Below are 25,778 nucleotides of genomic sequence, written 5' to 3'. Positions count from 1 at the left end.
GTGATTTCAAGTAGAGGTACCTGGAAATGTAATTTGAATATGTTTTGAGTTGATTATGGAACATCTGTCAATTTTTCATCCATTTAGGACTGGACCCCAATCTGTATTTGACCAGAAAACTCAGTTCCCTCCTGAAAATCCACAAATGGTATTATAAGGTGATTTTGAATGAATCTACCATAAAATGTCATGTTAAGATGTGCTTTGTTGATATCTTAACAGTTTTCTCGTTGGAGTGAATATACAATGATAAACAGCAATGAAAGCAGCTGTAAATGCCGAAAACCAAGTGTAAAATGCTTTTCATTGTAGTTGATGGTTGCTTCAGTAAATCCTATTATAATGTGATTTCAAGTAGAGGTACCTGGAAATGTAATTTGAATATGTTTTGTGTTGATTATGGAACATCTGTCACTTCTTCATCCATTTAGGACTGGACCCCAATCTGTATCCGACCAGAAAACTCAGTTCCCTCCTGAAAATCCACCAATCCTATTATAAGGTGATTTTGAATTAATCTACCATAAAATGTCATGTTAAGATGTGCTTTGTTGATAACTAAACAGTTTTCTCATTGGAGTGAATATACAATAATCAACAGCAATGCGGCAACTGTAAATGCCGACAACCTAGCGTAAAATGCTTTTCATTGTAGTTGATGGTTGCTTCAGTAAATCCTATTATAATGTGATTTCAAGTAGAGGTACCTGGAAATGTAATTTGAATATGTTTTGTGTTGATTATGGAACATCTGTCACTTCTTCATCCATTTAGGACTGGACCCCAATCTGTATCCGACCAGAAAACTCAGTTCCCTCCTGAAAATCCACCAATCCTATTATAAGGTGATTTTGAATTAATCTACCATAAAATGTCATGTTAAGATGTGCTTTGTTGATATCTTAACAGTTTTCTCGTTGGAGTGAATATACAACAATCAACAGCAATGGGGCAGCTGTAAATGCTAAAAACCTAGCGTAAAATGCTTTTCATTGTAGTTGATGGTTGCTTCAGTAAATCCAATTATAATGTGATTTCGAGTAGAGGTACCTGGAAATGTAATTTGATTATGTTTTGAGTTGACTATGGAACATGTGTCACTTTTTCATCCATTCAGGACTGGACCCCAATCTGTGTCCGTCATTCCTCCTGAAAATCCACAAATCCTATTTTGAGGTGATTATGAATGAATCTACCATAAAATGTCATGCAAAGATGTGCTTTGTTGATAACTGCACAGTTTTCTCATTGGAGTGAATATACAATGATAAACAGCATTGAAAGCAGCTGTAAATGCCGAAAACCAAGCATAAAATGCTTTTCATTGTAGTTGATGGTTGCTTCATTAAATCCTATTATAATGTGATTTCAAGTAGAGGTACCTGGAAATGTAATTTGAATATGTTTTGAGTTGATTATTGAACATCTGTCACTTTTTCATCCATTTAGGACTGGACCCCAATCTGTATCCGACCAGAAAACTCAGTTCCCTCCTTAAAATCCACAAATCCTATTATAAGGTGATTTTGAATGAATCTACCATAAAATGTCATGTGAAGATGTGCTCTGCTGATAACTAAACAGTTTTCTCATTGGAGTGAATATACAATGATAAACAGCAATGAAAGCAGCTGTAAATGCCGAAAACCAAGTGTAAAATGCTTTTCATTGTAGTTGATGGTTGCTTCAGTAAATCCTATTATAATGTGATTTCAAGTAGAGGTACCTGGAAATGTAATTTGAATATGTTTTGTGTCTATTATGGAACATCTGTCACTTCTTCATCCATTTAGGACTGGACCCCAATCTGTATCCGACCAGAAAACTCAGTTCCCTCCTGAAAATCCACCAATCTTTGTTATAAGGTGATTTTGAATTAATCTACCATAAAATGTCATGTTAAGATGTGCTTTGTTGATAACTAAACAGTTTTCTCATTGGAGTGAATATACAATAATCAACACCAATGCGGCAACTGTAAATGCCGACAACCTAGCGTAAAATGCTTTTCATTGTAGTTGATGGTTGCTTCAGTAAATCCTATTATAATGTGATTTCAAGTAGAGGTACCTGGAAATGTAATTTGAATATGTTTTGAGTTGATTATGGAACATCTGTCACTTTTTCATCCATTTAGGACTGGACCCCAATCTGTATTTGACCAGAAAACTCAGTTCCCTCCTGAAAATCCACAAATGCTATTATAAGGTGATTTTGAATGAATCTACCATAAAATGTCATGTTAAGATGTGCTTTGTTGATATCTTAACAGTTTTCTCGTTGGAGTGAATATACAATGATAAACAGCAATGAAAGCAGCTGTAAATGCCGAAAACCAAGTGTAAAATGCTTTTCATTGTAGTTGATGGTTGCTTCAGTAAATCCTATTATAATGTGATTTCAAGTAGAGGTACCTGGAAATGTAATTTGAATATGTTTTGTGTTGATTATGGAACATCTGTCACTTCTTCATCCATTTAGGACTGGACCCCAATCTGTATCCGACTAGAAAACTCAGTTCCCTCCTGAAAATCCACAAATCCTATTATGAGGTGATTATGAACGAATCTACCATAAAATGTCATGCAAAGATGTGCTTTGTTGATAACTAAACAGTTTTCTCATTGGAGTGAATATACAATAATCAACAGCAATGGGGCAGCTGTAAATGTCGAAAACCAAGTGTAAAATGCTTTCATTGTAATTTTACACAAGCAGTTGATGGTTGCTTTATTAAATCCTATTATAATGTGATTTAAAGTAGAGGTACCTTGAAATGTAATTTGAATATGTTTTGAGTTGATTATGGAACATCCGTCACTTTTTCATCCATTTAGGACTGGACCCCAATCTGTGTCTGTCATAGCCTCCTGAAAATCCACAAATCCTATTATGAGGTGATTTTGAACGAATCTACCATAAAATGTCATGCAAAGGTGTGCTCTGTGCATAACTAAACAGTTTTCTCATTGGAGTGAATATACAATAATCAACAGCAATGGGGCAGCTGTAAATGCCGACAACCTAGCGTAATGCTTTTTATTGTAATTTACACAAGCAGTTGATGGTTGCTTCATTAAATCCTATTATAATGTGATTTCAAGTAGTGGTACCTTGAAATGTAATTTGAATATGTTTTGAGTTGATTATGGAACATCTGTCACTTTTTCATCCATTTAGGACTGGACCCCAATCTGTATTTGACCAGAAAACTCAGTTCCCTCCTGAAAAACCACAAATCCTATTATAAGGTGATTTTGAATGAATCTACCATAAAATGTCATGTGAAGATGTGCTCTGCTGATAACTAAACAGTTTTCTCATTGGAGTGAATATACAATGATAAACAGCAATGAAAGCAGCTGTAAATGCCGAAAACCAAGTGTAAAATGCTTTTCATTGTAGTTGATGGTTGCTTCAGTAAATCCTATTATAATGTGATTTCAAGTAGAGGTACCTGGAAATGTAATTTGAATATGTTTGTGTCTATTATGGAACATCTGTCACTTCTTCATCCATTTAGGACTGGACCCCAATCTGTATCCGACCAGAAAACTCAGTTCCCTCCTGAAAATCCACCAATCCTTGTTATAAGGTGATTTTGAATTAATCTACCATAAAATGTCATGTTAAGATGTGCTTTGTTGATAACTAAACAGTTTTCTCATTGGAGTGAATATACAATAATCAACAGCAATGCGGCAACTGTAAATGCCGACAACCTAGCGTAAAATGCTTTTCATTGTAGTTGATGGTTGCTTCAGTAAATCCTATTATAATGTGATTTCAAGTAGAGGTACCTGGAAATGTAATTTGAATATGTTTTGAGTTGATTATGGAACATCTGTCACTTTTTCATCCATTTAGGACTGGACCCCAATCTGTATTTGACCAGAAAACTCAGTTCCCTCCTGAAAATCCACAAATGCTATTATAAGGTGATTTTGAATGAATCTACCATAAAATGTCATGTTAAGATGTGCTTTGTTGATATCTTAACAGTTTTCTCGTTGGAGTGAATATACAATGATAAACAGCAATGAAAGCAGCTGTAAATGCCGAAAACCAAGTGTAAAATGCTTTTCATTGTAGTTGATGGTTGCTTCAGTGAATCCTATTATAATGTGATTTCAAGTAGAGGTACCTGGAAATGTAATTTGAATATGTTTTGTGTTGATTATGGAACATCTGTCACTTCTTCATCCATTTAGGACTGGACCCCAATCTGTATCCGACCAGAAAACTCAGTTCCCTCCTGAAAATCCACAAATCCTATTATGAGGTGATTATGAACGAATCTACCATAAAATGTCATGCAAAGATGTGCTTTGTTGATAACTAAACAGTTTTCTCATTGGAGTGAATATACAATAATCAACAGCAATGGGGCAGCTGTAAATGTCGAAAACCAAGTGTAAAATGCTTTCATTGTAATTTTACACAAGCAGTTGATGGTTGCTTCATTAAATCCTATTATAATGTGATTTCAAGTAGTGGTACCCTGAAATGTAATTTGAATATGTTTTGAGTTGATTATGGAACATCTGTCACTTTTTCATCCATTTAGGACTGGACCCCAATCTGTATCTGACCAGAAAACTCAGTTCCCTCCTGAAAATCCACAAATCCTATTATAAGGTGATTTTGAATGAATCTACCATAAAATGTCATGTGAAGATGTGCTCTGCTGATAACTAAACAGTTTTCTCATTGGAGTGAATATACAATGATAAACAGCAATGAAAGCAGCTGTAAATGCCGAAAACCAAGTGTAAAATGCTTTTCATTGTAGTTGATGGTTGCTTCAGTAAATCCTATTATAATGTGATTTCAAGTAGAGGTACCTGGAAATGTAATTTGAATATGTTTTGTGTCTATTATGGAACATCTGTCACTTCTTCATCCATTTAGGACTGGACCCCAATCTGTATCCGACCAGAAAACTCAGTTCCCTCCTGAAAATCCACCAATCCTTGTTATAAGGTGATTTTGAATTAATCTACCATAAAATGTCATGTTAAGATGTGCTTTGTTGATAACTAAACAGTTTTCTCATTGGAGTGAATATACAATAATCAACAGCAATGCGGCAACTGTAAATGCCGACAACCTAGCGTAAAATGCTTTTCATTGTAGTTGATGGTTGCTTCAGTAAATCCTATTATAATGTGATTTCAAGTAGAGGTACCTGGAAATGTAATTTGAATATGTTTTGAGTTGATTATGGAACATCTGTCACTTTTTCATCCATTTAGGACTGGACCCCAATCTGTATTTGACCAGAAAACTCAGTTCCCTCCTGAAAATCCACAAATGCTATTATAAGGTGATTTTGAATGAATCTACCATAAAATGTCATGTTAAGATGTGCTTTGTTGATATCTTAACAGTTTTCTCGTTGGAGTGAATATACAATGATAAACAGCAATGAAAGCAGCTGTAAATGCCGAAAACCAAGTGTAAAATGCTTTTCATTGTAGTTGATGGTTGCTTCAGTAAATCCTATTATAATGTGATTTCAAGTAGAGGTACCTGGAAATGTAATTTGAATATGTTTTGTGTTGATTATGGAACATCTGTCACTTCTTCATCCATTTAGGACTGGACCCCAATCTGTATCCGACAAGAAAACTCAGTTCCCTCCTGAAAATCCACAAATCCTATTATGAGGTGATTATGAACGAATCTACCATAAAATGTCATGCAAAGATGTGCTTTGTTGATAACTAAACAGTTTTCTCATTGGAGTGAATATACAATAATCAACAGCAATGGGGCAGCTGTAAATGTCGAAAACCAAGTGTAAAATGCTTTCATTGTAATTTTACACAAGCAGTTGATGGTTGCTTCATTAAATCCTATTATAATGTGATTTCAAGTAGTGGTACCCTGAAATGTAATTTGAATATGTTTTGAGTTGATTATGGAACATCTGTCACTTTTTCATCCATTTAGGACTGGACCCCAATCTGTATCTGACCAGAAAACTCAGTTCCCTCCTGAAAATCCACAAATCCTATTATAAGGTGATTTTGAATGAATCTACCATAAAATGTCATGTGAAGATGTGCTCTGCTGATAACTAAACAGTTTTCTCATTGGAGTGAATATACAATGATAAACAGCAATGAAAGCAGCTGTAAATGCCGAAAACCAAGTGTAAAATGCTTTTCATTGTAGTTGATGGTTGCTTCAGTAAATCCTATTATAATGTGATTTCAAGTAGAGGTACCTGGAAATGTAATTTGAATATGTTTTGTGTCTATTATGGAACATCTGTCACTTCTTCATCCATTTAGGACTGGACCCCAATCTGTATCCGACCAGAAAACTCAGTTCCCTCCTGAAAATCCACCAATCCTTGTTATAAGGTGATTTTGAATTAATCTACCATAAAATGTCATGTTAAGATGTGCTTTGTTGATAACTAAACAGTTTTCTCATTGGAGTGAATATACAATAATCAACAGCAATGCGGCAACTGTAAATGCCGACAACCTAGCGTAAAATGCTTTTCATTGTAGTTGATGGTTGCTTCAGTAAATCCTATTATAATGTGATTTCAAGTAGAGGTACCTGGAAATGTAATTTGAATATGTTTTGAGTTGATTATGGAACATCTGTCACTTTTTCATCCATTTAGGACTGGACCCCAATCTGTATTTGACCAGAAAACTCAGTTCCCTCCTGAAAATCCACAAATGCTATTATAAGGTGATTTTGAATGAATCTACCATAAAATGTCATGTTAAGATGTGCTTTGTTGATATCTTAACAGTTTTCTCGTTGGAGTGAATATACAACAATCAACAGCAATGGGGCAGCTGTAAATGCTAAAAACCTAGCGTAAAATGCTTTTCATTGTAGTTGATGGTTGCTTCAGTAAATCCAATTATAATGTGATTTCAAGTAGAGGTACCTGGAAATGTAATTTGATTATGTTTTGAGTTGACTATGGAACATGTGTCACTTTTTCATCCATTCAGGACTGGACCCCAATCTGTGTCCGTCATTCCTCCTGAAAATCCACAAATCCTATTTTGAGGTGATTATGAATGAATCTACCATAAAATGTCATGCAAAGATGTGCTTTGTTGATAACTGCACAGTTTTCTCATTGGAGTGAATATACAATGATAAACAGCATTGAAAGCAGCTGTAAATGCCGAAAACCAAGCGTAAAATGCTTTTCATTGTAGTTGATGGTTGCTTCATTAAATCCTATTATAATGTGATTTCAAGTAGAGGTACCTGGAAATGTAATTTGAATATGTTTTGAGTTGATTATTGAACATCTGTCACTTTTTCATCCATTTAGGACTGGACCCCAATCTGTGTCTGACCAGAAAACTCAGTTCCCTCCTGAAAATCCACCAATCCTATTATAAGGTGATTTGAATGAATCTACCATAAAATGTCATGTTAAGATGTGCTTTGTTGATAACTAAACAGTTTTCTCATTGGAGTGAATATACAATAATCAACAGCAATGGGGCAACTGTAAATGCCGAAAACCTAGCGTAATATGCTTTTCATTGTAATTTACACAAGCAGTTGATGGTTGCTTCATTAAATCCTATTATAATGTGATTTCAAGTAGAGGTACCTTGAAATGTAATTTGAATATGTTTTGTGTTGATTATGGAACATCCGTCACTTTTTCATCCATTTAGGACTGGACCCCAATTTGTGTCTGTCATAGCCTCCTGAAAATCCACAAATCCTATTATGAGGTGATTATGAACGAATCTACCATAAAATGTCATGCAAAGGTGTGCTTTGTGCATAACTAAACAGTTTTCTCATTGGAGTGAATATACAATAATCAACAGCAATGGGGCAGCTGTAAATGCCGACAACCTAGCGTAATGCTTTTTATTGTAATTTACACAAGCAGTTGATGGTTGCATCATTAAATCCTATTATAATGTGATTTCAAGTAGTGGTACCTTGAAATGTAATTTGAATATGTTTTGAGTTGATTATGGAACATCTGTCACTTTTTCATCCATTTAGGACTGGACCCCAATCTGTATCTGACCAGAAAACTCAGTTCCCTCCTGAAAATCCACAAATCCTATTATAAGGTGATTTTGAATGAATCTACCATAAAATGTCATGTGAAGATGTGCTCTGCTGATAACTAAACAGTTTTCTCATTGGAGTGAATATACAATGATAAACAGCAATGAAAGCAGCTGTAAATGCCGAAAACCAAGTGTAAAATGCTTTTCATTGTAGTTGATGGTTGCTTCAGTAAATCCTATTATAATGTGATTTCAAGTAGAGGTACCTGGAAATGTAATTTGAATATGTTTTGTGTCTATTATGGAACATCTGTCACTTCTTCATCCATTTAGGACTGGACCCCAATCTGTATCCGACCAGAAAACTCAGTTCCCTCCTGAAAATCCACCAATCCTTGTTATAAGGTGATTTTGAATTAATCTACCATAAAATGTCATGTTAAGATGTGCTTTGTTGATAACTAAACAGTTTTCTCATTGGAGTGAATATACAATAATCAACACCAATGCGGCAACTGTAAATGCCGACAACCTAGCGTAAAATGCTTTTCATTGTAGTTGATGGTTGCTTCAGTAAATCCTATTATAATGTGATTTCAAGTAGAGGTACCTGGAAATGTAATTTGAATATGTTTTGAGTTGATTATGGAACATCTGTCACTTTTTCATCCATTTAGGACTGGACCCCAATCTGTATTTGACCAGAAAACTCAGTTCCCTCCTGAAAATCCACAAATGCTATTATAAGGTGATTTTGAATGAATCTACCATAAAATGTCATGTTAAGATGTGCTTTGTTGATATCTTAACAGTTTTCTCGTTGGAGTGAATATACAATGATAAACAGCAATGAAAGCAGCTGTAAATGCCGAAAACCAAGTGTAAAATGCTTTTCATTGTAGTTGATGGTTGCTTCAGTAAATCCTATTATAATGTGATTTCAAGTAGAGGTACCTGGAAATGTAATTTGAATATGTTTTGTGTTGATTATGGAACATCTGTCACTTCTTCATCCATTTAGGACTGGACCCCAATCTGTATCCGACTAGAAAACTCAGTTCCCTCCTGAAAATCCACAAATCCTATTATGAGGTGATTATGAACGAATCCACCATAAAATGTCATGCAAAGATGTGCTTTGTTGATAACTAAACAGTTTTCTCATTGGAGTGAATATACAATAATCAACAGCAATGGGGCAGCTGTAAATGTCGAAAACCAAGTGTAAAATGCTTTCATTGTAATTTTACACAAGCAGTTGATGGTTGCTTCATTAAATCCTATTATAATGTGATTTCAAGTAGAGGTACCTTGAAATGTAATTTGAATATGTTTTGTGTTGATTATGGAACATCCGTCACTTTTTCATCCATTTAGGACTGGACCCCAATCTGTGTCTGTCATAGCCTCCTGAAAATCCACAAATCCTATTATGAGGTGATTTTGAACGAATCTACCATAAAATGTCATGCAAAGGTGTGCTCTGTGCATAACTAAACAGTTTTCTCATTGGAGTGAATATACAATAATCAACAGCAATGGGGCAACTGTAAATGCCGAAAACCTAGCGTAATATGCTTTTCATTGTAATTTACACAAGCAGTCGATGGTTGCTTCATTAAATCCTATTATAATGTGATTTCAAGCAGAGGTACCTTGAAATGTAATTTGAATATGTTTTGAGTTGATTATTGAACATCTGTCACTTTTTCATCCATTTAGGACTGGACCCCAATCTGTATCCGACCAGAAAACTCAGTTCCCTCCTGAAAATCCACAAATCCTATTATAAGGTGATTTTGAATGAATCTACCATAAAATGTCATGTGAAGATGTGCTTTGTTGATATCTTAACAGTTTTCTCGTTGGAGTGAATATACAACAATCAACAGCAATGGGGCAGCTGTAAATGCTAAAAACCTAGCGTAAAATGCTTTTCATTGTAGTTGATGGTTGCTTCAGTAAATCCAATTATAATGTGATTTTGAGTAGAGGTACCTGGAAATGTAATTTGATTATGTTTTGAGTTGACTATGGAACATGTGTCACTTTTTCATCCATTCAGGACTGGACCCCAATCTGTGTCCGTCATTCCTCCTGAAAATCCACAAATCCTATTTTGAGGTGATTATGAATGAATCTACCATAAAATGTCATGCAAAGATGTGCTTTGTTGATTACTGCACAGTTTTCTCATTGGAGTGAATATACAATGATAAACAGCATTGAAAGCAGCTGTTAATGCCGAAAACCAAGCGTAATATGCTTTTCATTGTAGTTGATGGTTGCTTCATTAAATCCTATTATAATGTGATTTCAAGTAGAGGTACCTGGAAATGTAATTTGAATATGTTTTGAGTTGATTATGGAACATCTGTCACTTTTTCATCCATTTAGGACTGGACCCCAATCTGTATCCGACCAGAAAACTCAGTTCCCTCCTGAAAATCCACCAATCCTTGTTATAAGGTGATTTTGAATTAATCTACCATAAAATGTCATGTTAAGATGTGCTTTGTTGATAACTAAACAGTTTTCTCATTGGAGTGAATATACAATAATCAACACCAATGCGGCAACTGTAAATGCCGACAACCTAGCGTAAAATGCTTTTCATTGTAGTTGATGGTTGCTTCAGTAAATCCTATTATAATGTGATTTCAAGTAGAGGTACCTGGAAATGTAATTTGAATATGTTTTGAGTTGATTATGGAACATCTGTCACTTTTTCATCCATTTAGGACTGGACCCCAATCTGTATTTGACCAGAAAACTCAGTTCCCTCCTGAAAATCCACAAATGCTATTATAAGGTGATTTTGAATGAATCTACCATAAAATGTCATGTTAAGATGTGCTTTGTTGATATCTTAACAGTTTTCTCGTTGGAGTGAATATACAATGATAAACAGCAATGAAAGCAGCTGTAAATGCCGAAAACCAAGTGTAAAATGCTTTTCATTGTAGTTGATGGTTGCTTCAGTAAATCCTATTATAATGTGATTTCAAGTAGAGGTACCTGGAAATGTAATTTGAATATGTTTTGTGTTGATTATGGAACATCTGTCACTTCTTCATCCATTTAGGACTGGACCCCAATCTGTATCCGACTAGAAAACTCAGTTCCCTCCTGAAAATCCACAAATCCTATTATGAGGTGATTATGAACGAATCCACCATAAAATGTCATGCAAAGATGTGCTTTGTTGATAACTAAACAGTTTTCTCATTGGAGTGAATATACAATAATCAACAGCAATGGGGCAGCTGTAAATGTCGAAAACCAAGTGTAAAATGCTTTCATTGTAATTTTACACAAGCAGTTGATGGTTGCTTCATTAAATCCTATTATAATGTGATTTCAAGTAGAGGTACCTTGAAATGTAATTTGAATATGTTTTGTGTTGATTATGGAACATCCGTCACTTTTTCATCCATTTAGGACTGGACCCCAATCTGTGTCTGTCATAGCCTCCTGAAAATCCACAAATCCTATTATGAGGTGATTTTGAACGAATCTACCATAAAATGTCATGCAAAGGTGTGCTCTGTGCATAACTAAACAGTTTTCTCATTGGAGTGAATATACAATAATCAACAGCAATGGGGCAACTGTAAATGCCGAAAACCTAGCGTAATATGCTTTTCATTGTAATTTACACAAGCAGTCGATGGTTGCTTCATTAAATCCTATTATAATGTGATTTCAAGCAGAGGTACCTTGAAATGTAATTTGAATATGTTTTGAGTTGATTATTGAACATCTGTCACTTTTTCATCCATTTAGGACTGGACCCCAATCTGTATCCGACCAGAAAACTCAGTTCCCTCCTGAAAATCCACAAATCCTATTATAAGGTGATTTTGAATGAATCTACCATAAAATGTCATGTGAAGATGTGCTTTGTTGATATCTTAACAGTTTTCTCGTTGGAGTGAATATACAACAATCAACAGCAATGGGGCAGCTGTAAATGCTAAAAACCTAGCGTAAAATGCTTTTCATTGTAGTTGATGGTTGCTTCAGTAAATCCAATTATAATGTGATTTTGAGTAGAGGTACCTGGAAATGTAATTTGATTATGTTTTGAGTTGACTATGGAACATGTGTCACTTTTTCATCCATTCAGGACTGGACCCCAATCTGTGTCCGTCATTCCTCCTGAAAATCCACAAATCCTATTTTGAGGTGATTATGAATGAATCTACCATAAAATGTCATGCAAAGATGTGCTTTGTTGATTACTGCACAGTTTTCTCATTGGAGTGAATATACAATGATAAACAGCATTGAAAGCAGCTGTTAATGCCGAAAACCAAGCGTAATATGCTTTTCATTGTAGTTGATGGTTGCTTCATTAAATCCTATTATAATGTGATTTCAAGTAGAGGTACCTGGAAATGTAATTTGAATATGTTTTGAGTTGATTATGGAACATCTGTCACTTTTTCATCCATTTAGGACTGGACCCCAATCTGTATCCGACCAGAAAACTCAGTTCCCTCCTGAAAATCCACCAATCCTTGTTATAAGGTGATTTTGAATTAATCTACCATAAAATGTCATGTTAAGATGTGCTTTGTTGATAACTAAACAGTTTTCTCATTGGAGTGAATATACAATAATCAACACCAATGCGGCAACTGTAAATGCCGACAACCTAGCGTAAAATGCTTTTCATTGTAGTTGATGGTTGCTTCAGTAAATCCTATTATAATGTGATTTCAAGTAGAGGTACCTGGAAATGTAATTTGAATATGTTTTGAGTTGATTATGGAACATCTGTCACTTTTTCATCCATTTAGGACTGGACCCCAATCTGTATTTGACCAGAAAACTCAGTTCCCTCCTGAAAATCCACAAATGCTATTATAAGGTGATTTTGAATGAATCTACCATAAAATGTCATGTTAAGATGTGCTTTGTTGATATCTTAACAGTTTTCTCGTTGGAGTGAATATACAATGATAAACAGCAATGAAAGCAGCTGTAAATGCCGAAAACCAAGTGTAAAATGCTTTTCATTGTAGTTGATGGTTGCTTCAGTAAATCCTATTATAATGTGATTTCAAGTAGAGGTACCTGGAAATGTAATTTGAATATGTTTTGTGTTGATTATGGAACATCTGTCACTTCTTCATCCATTTAGGACTGGACCCCAATCTGTATCCGACTAGAAAACTCAGTTCCCTCCTGAAAATCCACAAATCCTATTATGAGGTGATTATGAACGAATCCACCATAAAATGTCATGCAAAGATGTGCTTTGTTGATAACTAAACAGTTTTCTCATTGGAGTGAATATACAATAATCAACAGCAATGGGGCAGCTGTAAATGTCGAAAACCAAGTGTAAAATGCTTTCATTGTAATTTTACACAAGCAGTTGATGGTTGCTTCATTAAATCCTATTATAATGTGATTTCAAGTAGAGGTACCTTGAAATGTAATTTGAATATGTTTTGTGTTGATTATGGAACATCCGTCACTTTTTCATCCATTTAGGACTGGACCCCAATCTGTGTCTGTCATAGCCTCCTGAAAATCCACAAATCCTATTATGAGGTGATTTTGAACGAATCTACCATAAAATGTCATGCAAAGGTGTGCTCTGTGCATAACTAAACAGTTTTCTCATTGGAGTGAATATACAATAATCAACAGCAATGGGGCAACTGTAAATGCCGAAAACCTAGCGTAATATGCTTTTCATTGTAATTTACACAAGCAGTCGATGGTTGCTTCATTAAATCCTATTATAATGTGATTTCAAGCAGAGGTACCTTGAAATGTAATTTGAATATGTTTTGAGTTGATTATTGAACATCTGTCACTTTTTCATCCATTTAGGACTGGACCCCAATCTGTATCCGACCAGAAAACTCAGTTCCCTCCTGAAAATCCACAAATCCTATTATAAGGTGATTTTGAATGAATCTACCATAAAATGTCATGTGAAGATGTGCTTTGTTGATATCTTAACAGTTTTCTCGTTGGAGTGAATATACAACAATCAACAGCAATGGGGCAGCTGTAAATGCTAAAAACCTAGCGTAAAATGCTTTTCATTGTAGTTGATGGTTGCTTCAGTAAATCCAATTATAATGTGATTTTGAGTAGAGGTACCTGGAAATGTAATTTGATTATGTTTTGAGTTGACTATGGAACATGTGTCACTTTTTCATCCATTCAGGACTGGACCCCAATCTGTGTCCGTCATTCCTCCTGAAAATCCACAAATCCTATTTTGAGGTGATTATGAATGAATCTACCATAAAATGTCATGCAAAGATGTGCTTTGTTGATTACTGCACAGTTTTCTCATTGGAGTGAATATACAATGATAAACAGCATTGAAAGCAGCTGTTAATGCCGAAAACCAAGCGTAATATGCTTTTCATTGTAGTTGATGGTTGCTTCATTAAATCCTATTATAATGTGATTTCAAGTAGAGGTACCTGGAAATGTAATTTGAATATGTTTTGAGTTGATTATGGAACATCTGTCACTTTTTCATCCATTTAGGACTGGACCCCAATCTGTATCCGACCAGAAAACTCAGTTCCCTCCTGAAAATCCACCAATCCTATTATAAGGTGATTTGAATGAATCTACCATAAAATGTCATGTTAAGATGTGCTTTGTTGATAACTAAACAGTTTTCTCATTGGAGTGAATATACAATAATCAACAGCAATGGGGCAACTGTAAATGATGAAAACCTAGCGTAATAAGCTTTTCATTGTAATTTACACAAGCAGTTGATGGTTGCTTCATTAAATCCTATTATGATGTGATTTCAAGTAGAGGTACCTTGTAATGTAATTTGAATATGTTTTGAGTTGATTATGGAACATCTGTCACTTTTTCATCCATTTAGGACTGGACCCCAATCTGTATCCGACCAGAAAACTCAGTTCCCTCCTGAAAATCCACCAATCCTATTATAAGGTGATTTTGAATGAATCTACCATAAAATGTCATGTTAAGATGTGCTTTGTTGATAACTAAACAGTTTTCTCATTGGAGTGAATATACAATGATCAACAGCAATGGGGCAGCTGTAAATGCCGAAAACCTAGCGTAATATGCTTTTCATTGTAATTTACACAAGCAGTTGATGGTTGCTTCATTAAATCCTATTATAATGTGATTTCAAGTAGAGGTACCTTGAAATGTAATTTGAATATGTTTTGAGTTGATTATTGAACATCTGTTACTTTTTCATCCATTTAGGACTGGACCCCAATCTGTATCTGACCAGAAAACTCAGTTGCCTCCTGAAAATCCACCAATCCTATTATAAGGTGATTTTGAATGAATCTACCATAAAATGTCATGTAAAGATGTGCTTTGCTGATAACTTAACCGTTTTCTCATTGGAGTGAATATACAATGATGAACAGCAATGAAAGCAGCTGTAAATGCCGAAAACCAAGCGTAAAATACTTTTCATTGTAGTTGATGGTTGCTTCAGTAAATCCTATTATAATGTGATTTCAAGTAGAGGTACCTGGAAATATAATTTGAATATGTTTTGTGTTTATTATGGAACATCTGTCACTTTTTCATCCATTTAGGACTGGACCCCAATCTGTATCCGACCAGAAAACTCAGTTCCCTCCTGAAAATCCACAAATCCTATTATAAGGTAATTTTGAATGAATCTACCATAAAATGTCATGTGAAGATGTGCTTTGTTGATAACTAAACCGTTTTCTCATTGGAGTGAATATACAATAATCAACAGCAATGGGGCAGCTGTAAATGCCGAAAACCTAGCGTAATATGCTTTTCATTGTAATTTACACAAGCAGTTGATGGTTGCTTCATTAAATCCTATTATAATGTGATTTTAAGTAGAGGTACCTTGAAATGTAATTTGAATATGTTTTGAGTTGATTATTGAACATCTGTCACTTTTTCATCCATTTAGGACTGGACCCCAATCTGTATCCGACCAGAAAACTCAGCTCCCTCCTGAAAATCCACAAATCCTATTATAAGGTGATTTTGAATGAATCTACCATAAAATGTCATGTTAAGATGTGCTTTGTTGATAACTAAACAGTTTTCTCATTGGAGTGAATATACAATAATCAACAGCAATGGGGCAACTGTAAATGCCGAAAACCTAGCGTAATATGCTTTTCATTGTAATTTACACAAGCGGTTGATGGTTGCTTCATTAAATCCTATTATAATGTGATTTCAAGCAGAGGTACCTTGAAATGTAATTTGAATATGTTTTGAGTTGATTATTGAACATCTGTCACTTTTTCATCCATTTAGGACTGGACCCCAATCTGTATCCGACCAGAAAACTCAGTTCCCTCCTGAAAATCCACCAATCCTATTTTAAGTTGATTTTGAATGAATCTACCATAAAATGTCATGTTAAGATGTGCTTTGTTGATAACTAAACAGTTTTCTCATTGGAGTGAATATACAATAATCAACAGCAATGGGGCAACTGTAAATGCTGAACCTAGCGTAATATGCTTTTCATTGTAATTTACACAAGCAGTTGATGGTTGCTTCATTAAATCCTATTATGATGTGATTTCAAGTAGAGGTACCTTGAAATGTAATTTGAATATGTTTTGAGTTGATTATTGAACATCTGTCACTCTTTCATCCATTTAGGACTGGACCCCAATCTGTATCCGACCAGAAAACTCAGTTCCCTCCTGAAAATCCACCAATCCTATTATAAGGTGATTTTGAATGAATCTACCATAAAATGTCATGTTAAGATGTGCTTTGTTGATAACTAAACAGTTTTCTCATTGGAGTGAATATACAATAATCAACAGCAATGGGGCAGCTGTAAATGCCGAAAACCTAGCGTAATATGCTTTTCATTGTAATTTACACAAGCAGTTGATGGTTGCTTCATTAAATCCTATTATAATGTGATTTCAAGTAGAGGTACCTTGAAATGTAATTTGAATATGTTTTGAGTTGATTATTGAACCACTGTTACTTTTTCATCCATTTAGGACTGGACCCCAATCTGTATCTGACCAGAAAACTCAGTTGCCTCCTGAAAATCCACCAATCCTATTATAAGGTGATTTTGAATGAATCTATCATAAAATGTCATGTAAAGAGGTGCTCTGCTGATAACTAAACCGTTTTCTCATTGGAGTGAATATACAATTATCAACAGCAATGGGGCAACTGTAATTGCCGAAAACCTAGCGTAATATGCTTTTCATTGTAATTTACACAAGCGGTTGATGGTTGCTTTATTAAATCCTATTATAATGTGATTTCAAGCAAGGGGACCTTGAAATGTAATTTGAATATGTTTTGAGTTGATTATTGAACATCTGTCACTTTTTCATCCATTTAGGACTGGACCCCAATCTGTATCCGACCAGAAAACTCAGTTCCCTCCTGAAAATCCACCAATCCTATTTTAAGGTGATTTTGAATGAATCTACCATAAAATGTCATGTTAAGATGTGCTTTGTTGATAACTAAACAGTTTTCTCATTGGAGTGAATATAGAATAATCAACAGCAATGGGGCAACTGTAAATGCCGAAAACCTAGCGTAATAAGCTTTTCATTGTAATTTACACAAGCAGTTGATGGTTGCTTCATTAAATCCTATTATGATGTGATTTCAAGTAGAGGTACCTGGAAATGTAATTTGAATATGTTTTGAGTTGATTATTGAACATCTGTCACTTTTTCATCCATTTAGGACTGGGCCCCAATCTGTATCTGACCAGAAAACTCAGTTGCCTCCTGAAAATCCACCAATCCTATTATAAGGTGATTTTGAATGAATCTACCATAAAATGTCATGTAAAGAGGTGCTCTGCTGATAACTAAACAGTTTTCTCATTGGAGTGAATGTACAATGATAAACAGCAATGAAAGCAGCTGTAAATGCCGAAAACCAAGCGTAAAATGCTTTTCATTGTAGTTGATGGTTGCTTCAGTAAATCCTATTATAATGTGATTTCAAGTAGAGGTACCTGGAAATGTAATTTGAATATGTTTTGTGTTGATTATGGAACATCTGTCACTTTTTCATCCATTTAGGACTGGACCCCAATCTGTATCCGACCAGAAAACTCAGTTCCCTCCTGAAAATCCTCCAATCCTATTATAAGGTGATTTTGAATGAATCTACCATAAAATGTCATGTTAAGATGTGCTTTGTTGATATCTAAACAGTTTTCTCATTGGAGTGAATATACAATAATCAACAGCAATGGGGCAACTGTAAATGCCGAAAACCTAGCGTAATAAGCTTTTCATTGTAATTTACACAAGCAGTTGATGGTTGCTTCATTAAATCCTATTATGATGTGATTTTAAGTAGAGGTACCTTGAAATGTAATTTGAATATGTTTTGAGTTGATTATGGAACATCTGTCACTTTTTCATCCATTTAGGACTGGACCCCAATCTGTATCCGACCAGAAAACTCAGTTCCCTCCTGAAAATCCACCAATCCTATTATAAGGTGATTTTGAATGAATCTACCATAAAATGTCATGTTAAGATGTGCTTTGTTGATAACTAAACAGTTTTCTCATTGGAGTGAATATACAATAATCAACAGCAATGGGGCAACTGTAAATGCCGAAAACCTAGCGTAATATGCTTTTCATTGTAATTTACACAAGCAGTTGATGGTTGCTTCATTAAATCCTATTATAATGTGATTTCAAGTAGAGGTACCTTGAAATGTAATTTGAATATGTTTTGAGTTGATTATTGAACATCTGTTACTTTTTCATCCATTTAGGACTGGACCCCAATCTGTATCTGACCAGAAAACTCAGTTGCCTCCTGAAAATCCACCAATCCTATTATAAGGTGATTTTGAATGAATCTACCATAAAATGTCATGTAAAGATGTGCTTTGCTGATAACTCAACCGTTTTCTCATTGGAGTGAATATACAATGATAAACAGCAATGAAAGCAGCTGTAAATGCCGAAAACCAAGCGTAAAATACTTTTCATTGTGGTTGATGGTTGCTTCAGTAAATCCTATTATAATGTGATTTCAAGTAGAGGTACCTGGAAATATAATTTGAATATGTTTTGTGTTTATTATGGAACATCTGTCACTTTTTCATCCATTTAGGACTGGACCCCAATCTGTATCCGACCAGAAAACTCAGTTCCCTCCTGAAAATCCACAAATCCTATTATAAGGTAATTTTGAATGAATCTACCATAAAATGTCATGTGAAGATGTGCTTTGTTGATAACTAAACCGTTTTCTCATTGGAGTGAATATACAATAATCAACAGCAATGGGGCAACTGTAAATGCCGAAAACCTAGCGTAATATGCTTTTCATTGTAATTTACACAAGCAGTTGATGGTTGCTTCATTAAATCCTATTATAATGTGATTTTAAGTAGAGGTACCTTGAAATGTAATTTGAATATGTTTTGAGTTGATTATTGAACATCTGTCACTTTTTCATCCATTTAGGACTGGACCCCAATCTGTATCCGACCAGAAAACTCAGCTCCCTCCTGAAAATCCACAAATCCTATTATAAGGTGATTTTGAATGAATCTACCATAAAATGTCATGTTAAGATGTGCTTTGTTGATAACTAAACAGTTTTCTCATTGGAGTGAATATACAATAATCAACAGCAATGGGGCAACTGTAAATGCCGAAAACCTAGCGTAATATGCTTTTCATTGTAATTTACACAAGCGGTTGATGGTTGCTTCATTAAATCCTATTATAATGTGATTTCAAGCAGAGGTACCTTGAAATGTAATTTGAATATGTTTTGAGTTGATTATTGAACATCTGTCACTTTTTCATCCATTTAGGACTGGACCCCAATCTGTATCCGACCAGAAAACTCAGTTCCCTCCTGAAAATCCACCAATCCTATTATAAGGTGATTTTGAATGAATCTATCATAAAATGTCATTTAAAGAGGTGCTCTGCTGATAACTAAACCGTTTTCTCATTGGAGTGAATATACAATTATCAACAGCAATGGGGCAACTGTAATTGCCGAAAACCTAGCGTAATATGCTTTTCATTGTAATTTACACAAGCGGTTGATGGTTGCTTTATTAAATCCTATTATAATGTGATTTCAAGCAGGGGTACCTTGAAATGTAATTTGAATATGTTTTGAGTTGATTATTGAACATCTGTCACTTTTTCATCCATTTAGGACTGGACCCCAATCTGTATCCGACCAGAAAACTCAGTTCCCTCCTGAAAATCCACCAATCCTATTTTAAGGTGATTTTGAATGAATCTACCATAAAATGTCATGTTAAGATGTGCTTTGTTGATAACTAAACAGTTTTCTCATTGGAGTGAATATAGAATAATCAACAGCAATGGGGCAACTGTAAATGCCGAAAACCTAGCGTAATAAGCTTTTCATTGTAATTTACACAAGCAGTTGATGGTTGCTTCATTAAATCCTATTATGATGTGATTTCAAGTAGAGGTACCTGGAAATGTAATTTGAATATGTTTTGAGTTGATTATTGAACATCTGTCACTCTTTCATCCATTTAGGACTGGACCCCAATCTGTATCCGACCAGAAAACTCAGTTCCCTCCTGAAAATCCACCAATCCTATTATAAGGTGATTTTGAATGAATCTACCATAAAATGTCATGTTAAGATGTGCTTTGTTGATATCTAAACAGTTTTCTCATTGGAGTGAATATACAATAATCAACAGCAATGGGGCAACTGTAAATGCTGAAAACCTAGCGTAATATGCTTTTCATTGTAATTTACACAAGCAGTTGATGGTTGCTTCATTAAATCCTATTATAATGTGATTTCAAGTAGAGGTACCTTGAAATGTAATTTGAATATGTTTTGAGTTGATTATTGAACATCTGTCACTTTTTCATCCATTTAGGACTGGACCCCAATCTGTATCTGACCAGAAAACTCAGTTGCCTCCTGAAAATCCACAAATCCTATTATAAGGTGATTTTGAATGAATCTACCATAAAATGTCATGTAAAGATGTGCTCTGCTGATAACTAAACCGTTTTCTCATTGGAGTGAATATACAATGATAAACAGCAATGAAAGCAGCTGTAAATGCCGAAAACCAAGCGTAAAATGCTTTTCATTGTAATTTACACAAGCAGTTGATGGTTGCTTCATTAAATCCTATTATAATGTGATTTCAAGTAGAGGTACCTTGAAATGTAATTTGAATATGTTTTGAGTTGATTATTGAACCACTGTTACTTTTTTATCCATTTAGGACTGGACCCCAATCTGTATCTGACCAGAAAACTCAGTTGCCTCCTGAAAATCCACCAATCCTATTATAAGGTGATTTTGAATGAATCTATCATAAAATGTCATGTAAAGAGGTGCTCTGCTGATAACTAAACCGTTTTCTCATTGGAGTGAATATACAATAATCAACAGCAATGGGGCAACTGTAAATGCCGAAAACCTAGCGTAATATGCTTTTCATTGTAATTTACACAAGCGGTTGATGGTTGCTTTATTAAATCCTATTATAATGTGATTTCAAGCAGGGGTACCTTGAAATGTAATTTGAATATGTTTTGAGTTGATTATTGAACATCTGTCACTTTTTCATCCATTTAGGACTGGACCCCAATCTGTATCCGACCAGAAAACTCAGTTCCCTCCTGAAAATCCACCAATCCTATTTTAAGGTGATTTTGAATGAATCTACCATAAAATGTCATGTTAAGATGTGCTTTGTTGATAACTAAACAGTTTTCTCATTGGAGTGAATATACAATAATCAACAGCAATGGGGCAACTGTAAATGCCGAAAACCTAGCGTAATAAGCTTTTCATTGTAATTTACACAAGCAGTTGATGGTTGCTTCATTAAATCCTATTATGATGTGATTTCAAGTAGAGGTACCTTGAAATGTAATTTGAATGTGTTTTGAGTTGATTATTGAACATCTGTCACTCTTTCATCCATTTAGGACTGGACCCCAATCTGTATCCGACCAGAAAACTCAGTTCCCTCCTGAAAATCCACCAATCCTATTATAAGGTGATTTTGAATGAATCTACCATAAAATGTCATGTTAAGATGTGCTTTGTTGATAACTAAACAGTTTTCTCATTGGAGTGAATATACAATAATCAACAGCAATGGGGCAACTGTAAATGCCGAAAACCTAGCGTAATATGCTTTTCATTGTAATTTACACAAGCAGTTGATGGTTGCTTCATTAAATCCTATTATAATGTGATTTCAAGTAGAGGTACCTTGAAATGTAATTTGAATATGTTTTGAGTTGATTATTGAACATCTGTCACTTTTTCATCCATTTAGGACTGGACCGCAATCTGTATCTGACCAGAAAACTCAGTTGCCTCCTGAAAATCCACCAATCCTATTATAAGGTGATTTTGAATGAATCTACCATAAAATGTCATGTTAAGATGTGCTTTGTTGATAACTAAACAGTTTTCTCATTGGAGTGAATATACAATAATCAACAGCAATGGGGCAACTGTAAATGCCGAAAACCTAGCGTAATATGCTTTTCATTGTAATTTACACAAGCAGTTGATGGTTGCTTCATTAAATCCTATTATAATGTGATTTCAAGTAGAGGTACCTTGAAATGTAATTTGAATATGTTTTGAGTTGATTATTGAACATCTGTCACTTTTTCATCCATTTAGGACTGGACCGCAATCTGTATCTGACCAGAAAACTCAGTTGCCTCCTGAAAATCCACCAATCCTATTATAAGGTGATTTTGAATGAATCTACCATAAAATGTCATGTAAAGAGGTGCTCTGCTGATAACTAAACCGTTTTCTCATTGGAGTGAATATACAATGATAAACAGCAATGAAAGCAGCTGTAAATGCCGAAAACCAAGCGTAAAATGCTTTTCATTGTAGTTGATGGTTGCTTCAGTAAATCCTATTATAATGTGATTTCAAGTAGAGGTACCTGGAAATGTAATTTGAATATGTTTTGAGTTGATTATTGAACATCTGTCACTCTTTCATCCATTTAGGACTGGACCCCAATCTGTATCCGACCAGAAAACTCAGTTCCCTCCTGAAAATCCACCAATCCTATTATGAGGTGATTTTGAATGAATCTACCATAAAATGTCATGTTAAGATGTGCTTTGTTGATATCTAAACAGTTTTCTCATTGGAGTGAATATACAATAATCAACAGCAATGGGGCAACTGTAAATGCCGAAAACCTAGCGTAATATGCTTTTCATTGTAATTTACACAAGCAGTTGATGGTTGCTTCATTAAATCCTATTATAATGTGATTTCAAGTAGAGGTACCTTGAAATGTAATTTGAATATGTTTTGAGTTGATTATTGAACATCTGTCACTTTTTCATCCATTTAGGACTGGACCCCAATCTGTATCCGACCAGAAAACTCAGTTGCCTCCTGAAAATCCACAAATCCTATTATAAGGTGATTTTGAATGAATCTACCATAAAATGTCATGTTAAGATGTGCTTTGTTGATAACTAAACAGTTTTCTCATTGGAGTGAATATACAATAATCAACAGCAATGGGGCAACTGTAAATGCCGAAAACCTAGCGTAATATGCTTTTCATTGTAATTTACACAAGCAGTTGATGGTTGCTTCATTAAATCCTATTATAATGTGATTTTAAGTAGAGGTACCTTGAAATGTAATTTGAATATGTTTTGAGTTGATTATTGAACATCTGTTACTTTTTCATCCATTTAGGACTGGACCCCAATCTGTATCTGACCTGATAACTCAGTTGCCTCCTGAAAATCCACAAATCCTATTATAAGGTGATTTTGAATGAATCTACCATAAAATGTCATGTAAAGATGTGCTCTGCTGATAACTAAACCGTTTTCTCATTGGAGTGAATATACAATGATAAACAGCAATGAAAGCAGCTGTAAATGCCGAAAACCAAGCGTAAAATGCTTTTCATTGTAATTTACACAAGCAGTTGATGGTTGCTTCATTAAATCCTATTATAATGTGATTTCAAGTAGAGGTACCTTGAAATGTAATTTGAATATGTTTTGAGTTGATTATTGAACATCTGTCACTTTTTCATCCATTTAGGACTGGACCCCAATCTGTATCAGACCAGAAAACTCAGTTGCCTCCTGAAAATCCACCAATCCTATTATAAGGTGATTTTGAATGAATCTACCATAAAATGTCATGTAAAGAGGTGCTCTGCTGATAACTAAACCGTTTTCTCATTGGAGTGAATATACAATGATAAACAGCAATGAAAGCAGCTGTAAATGCCGAAAACCAAGCGTAAAATGCTTTTCATTGTAGTTGATGGTTGCTTCAGTAAATCCTATTATAATGTGATTTCAAGTAGAGGTACCTGGAAATGTAATTTGAATATGTTTTGTGTTGATTATGGAACATCTGTCACTTTTTCATCCATTTAGGACTGGACCCCAATCTGTATCCGACCAGAAAACTCAGTTCCCTCCTGAAAATCCACCAATCCTATTATAAGGTGATTTTGAATGAATCTACCATAAAATGTCATGTTAAGATGTGCTTTGTTGATATCTAAACAGTTTTCTCATTGGAGTGAATATACAATAATCAACAGCAATGGGGCAACTTTAAATGCCGAAAACCTAGCGTAATATGCTTTTCATTGTAATTTACACAAGCAGTTGATGGTTGCTTCATTAAATCCTATTATAATGTGATTTCAAGTAGAGGTACCTTGAAATGTAATTTGAATATGTTTTGAGTTGATTATTGAACATCTGTCACTTTTTCATCCATTTAGGACTGGACCGCAATCTGTATCTGACCAGAAAACTCAGTTGCCTCCTGAAAATCCACCAATCCTATTATAAGGTGATTTTGAATGAATCTACCATAAAATGTCATGTAAAGAGGTGCTCTGCTGATAACTAAACCGTTTTCTCATTGGAGTGAATATACAATGATAAACAGCAATGAAAGCAGCTGTAAATGCCAAAAAAACCAAGCGTAAAATGCTTTTCATTGTAGTTGATGGTTGCTTCAGTAAATCCTATTATAATGTGATTTCAAGTAGAGGTACCTGGAAATGTAATTTGAATATGTTTTGAGTTGATTATTGAACATCTGTCACTCTTTCATCCATTTAGGACTGGACCCCAATCTGTATCCGACCAGAAAACTCAGTTCCCTCCTGAAAATCCACCAATCCTATTATAAGGTGATTTTGAATGAATCTACCATAAAATGTCATGTTAAGATGTGCTTTGTTGATATCTAAACAGTTTTCTCATTGGAGTGAATATACAATAATCAACAGCAATGGGGCAACTGTAAATGCCGAAAACCTAGCGTAATATGCTTTTCATTGTAATTTACACAAGCAGTTGATGGTTGCTTCATTAAATCCTATTATAATGTGATTTCAAGTAGAGGTACCTTGAAATGTAATTTGAATATGTTTTGAGTTGATTATTGAACATCTGTCACTTTTTCATCCATTTAGGACTGGACCCCAATCTGTATCCGACCAGAAAACTCAGTTGCCTCCTGAAAATCCACAAATCCTATTATAAGGTGATTTTGAATGAATCTACCATAAAATGTCATGTTAAGATGTGCTTTGTTGATAACTAAACAGTTTTCTCATTGGAGTGAATATACAATAATCAACAGCAATGGGGCAACTGTAAATGCCGAAAACCTAGCGTAATATGCTTTTCATTGTAATTTACACAAGCAGTTGATGGTTGCTTCATTAAATCCT

This window comes from Genypterus blacodes, unplaced genomic scaffold, assembly GCF_046128005.1.
Source record: "Genypterus blacodes isolate CSIRO-AG114 ecotype Tasmania unplaced genomic scaffold, CSIRO-AGI_Gbla_v1 ptg000036l_1, whole genome shotgun sequence".
NCBI lineage: Eukaryota > Metazoa > Chordata > Actinopteri > Ophidiiformes > Ophidiidae > Genypterus > Genypterus blacodes.
This window is presented reverse-complemented; position numbering follows the sequence as displayed.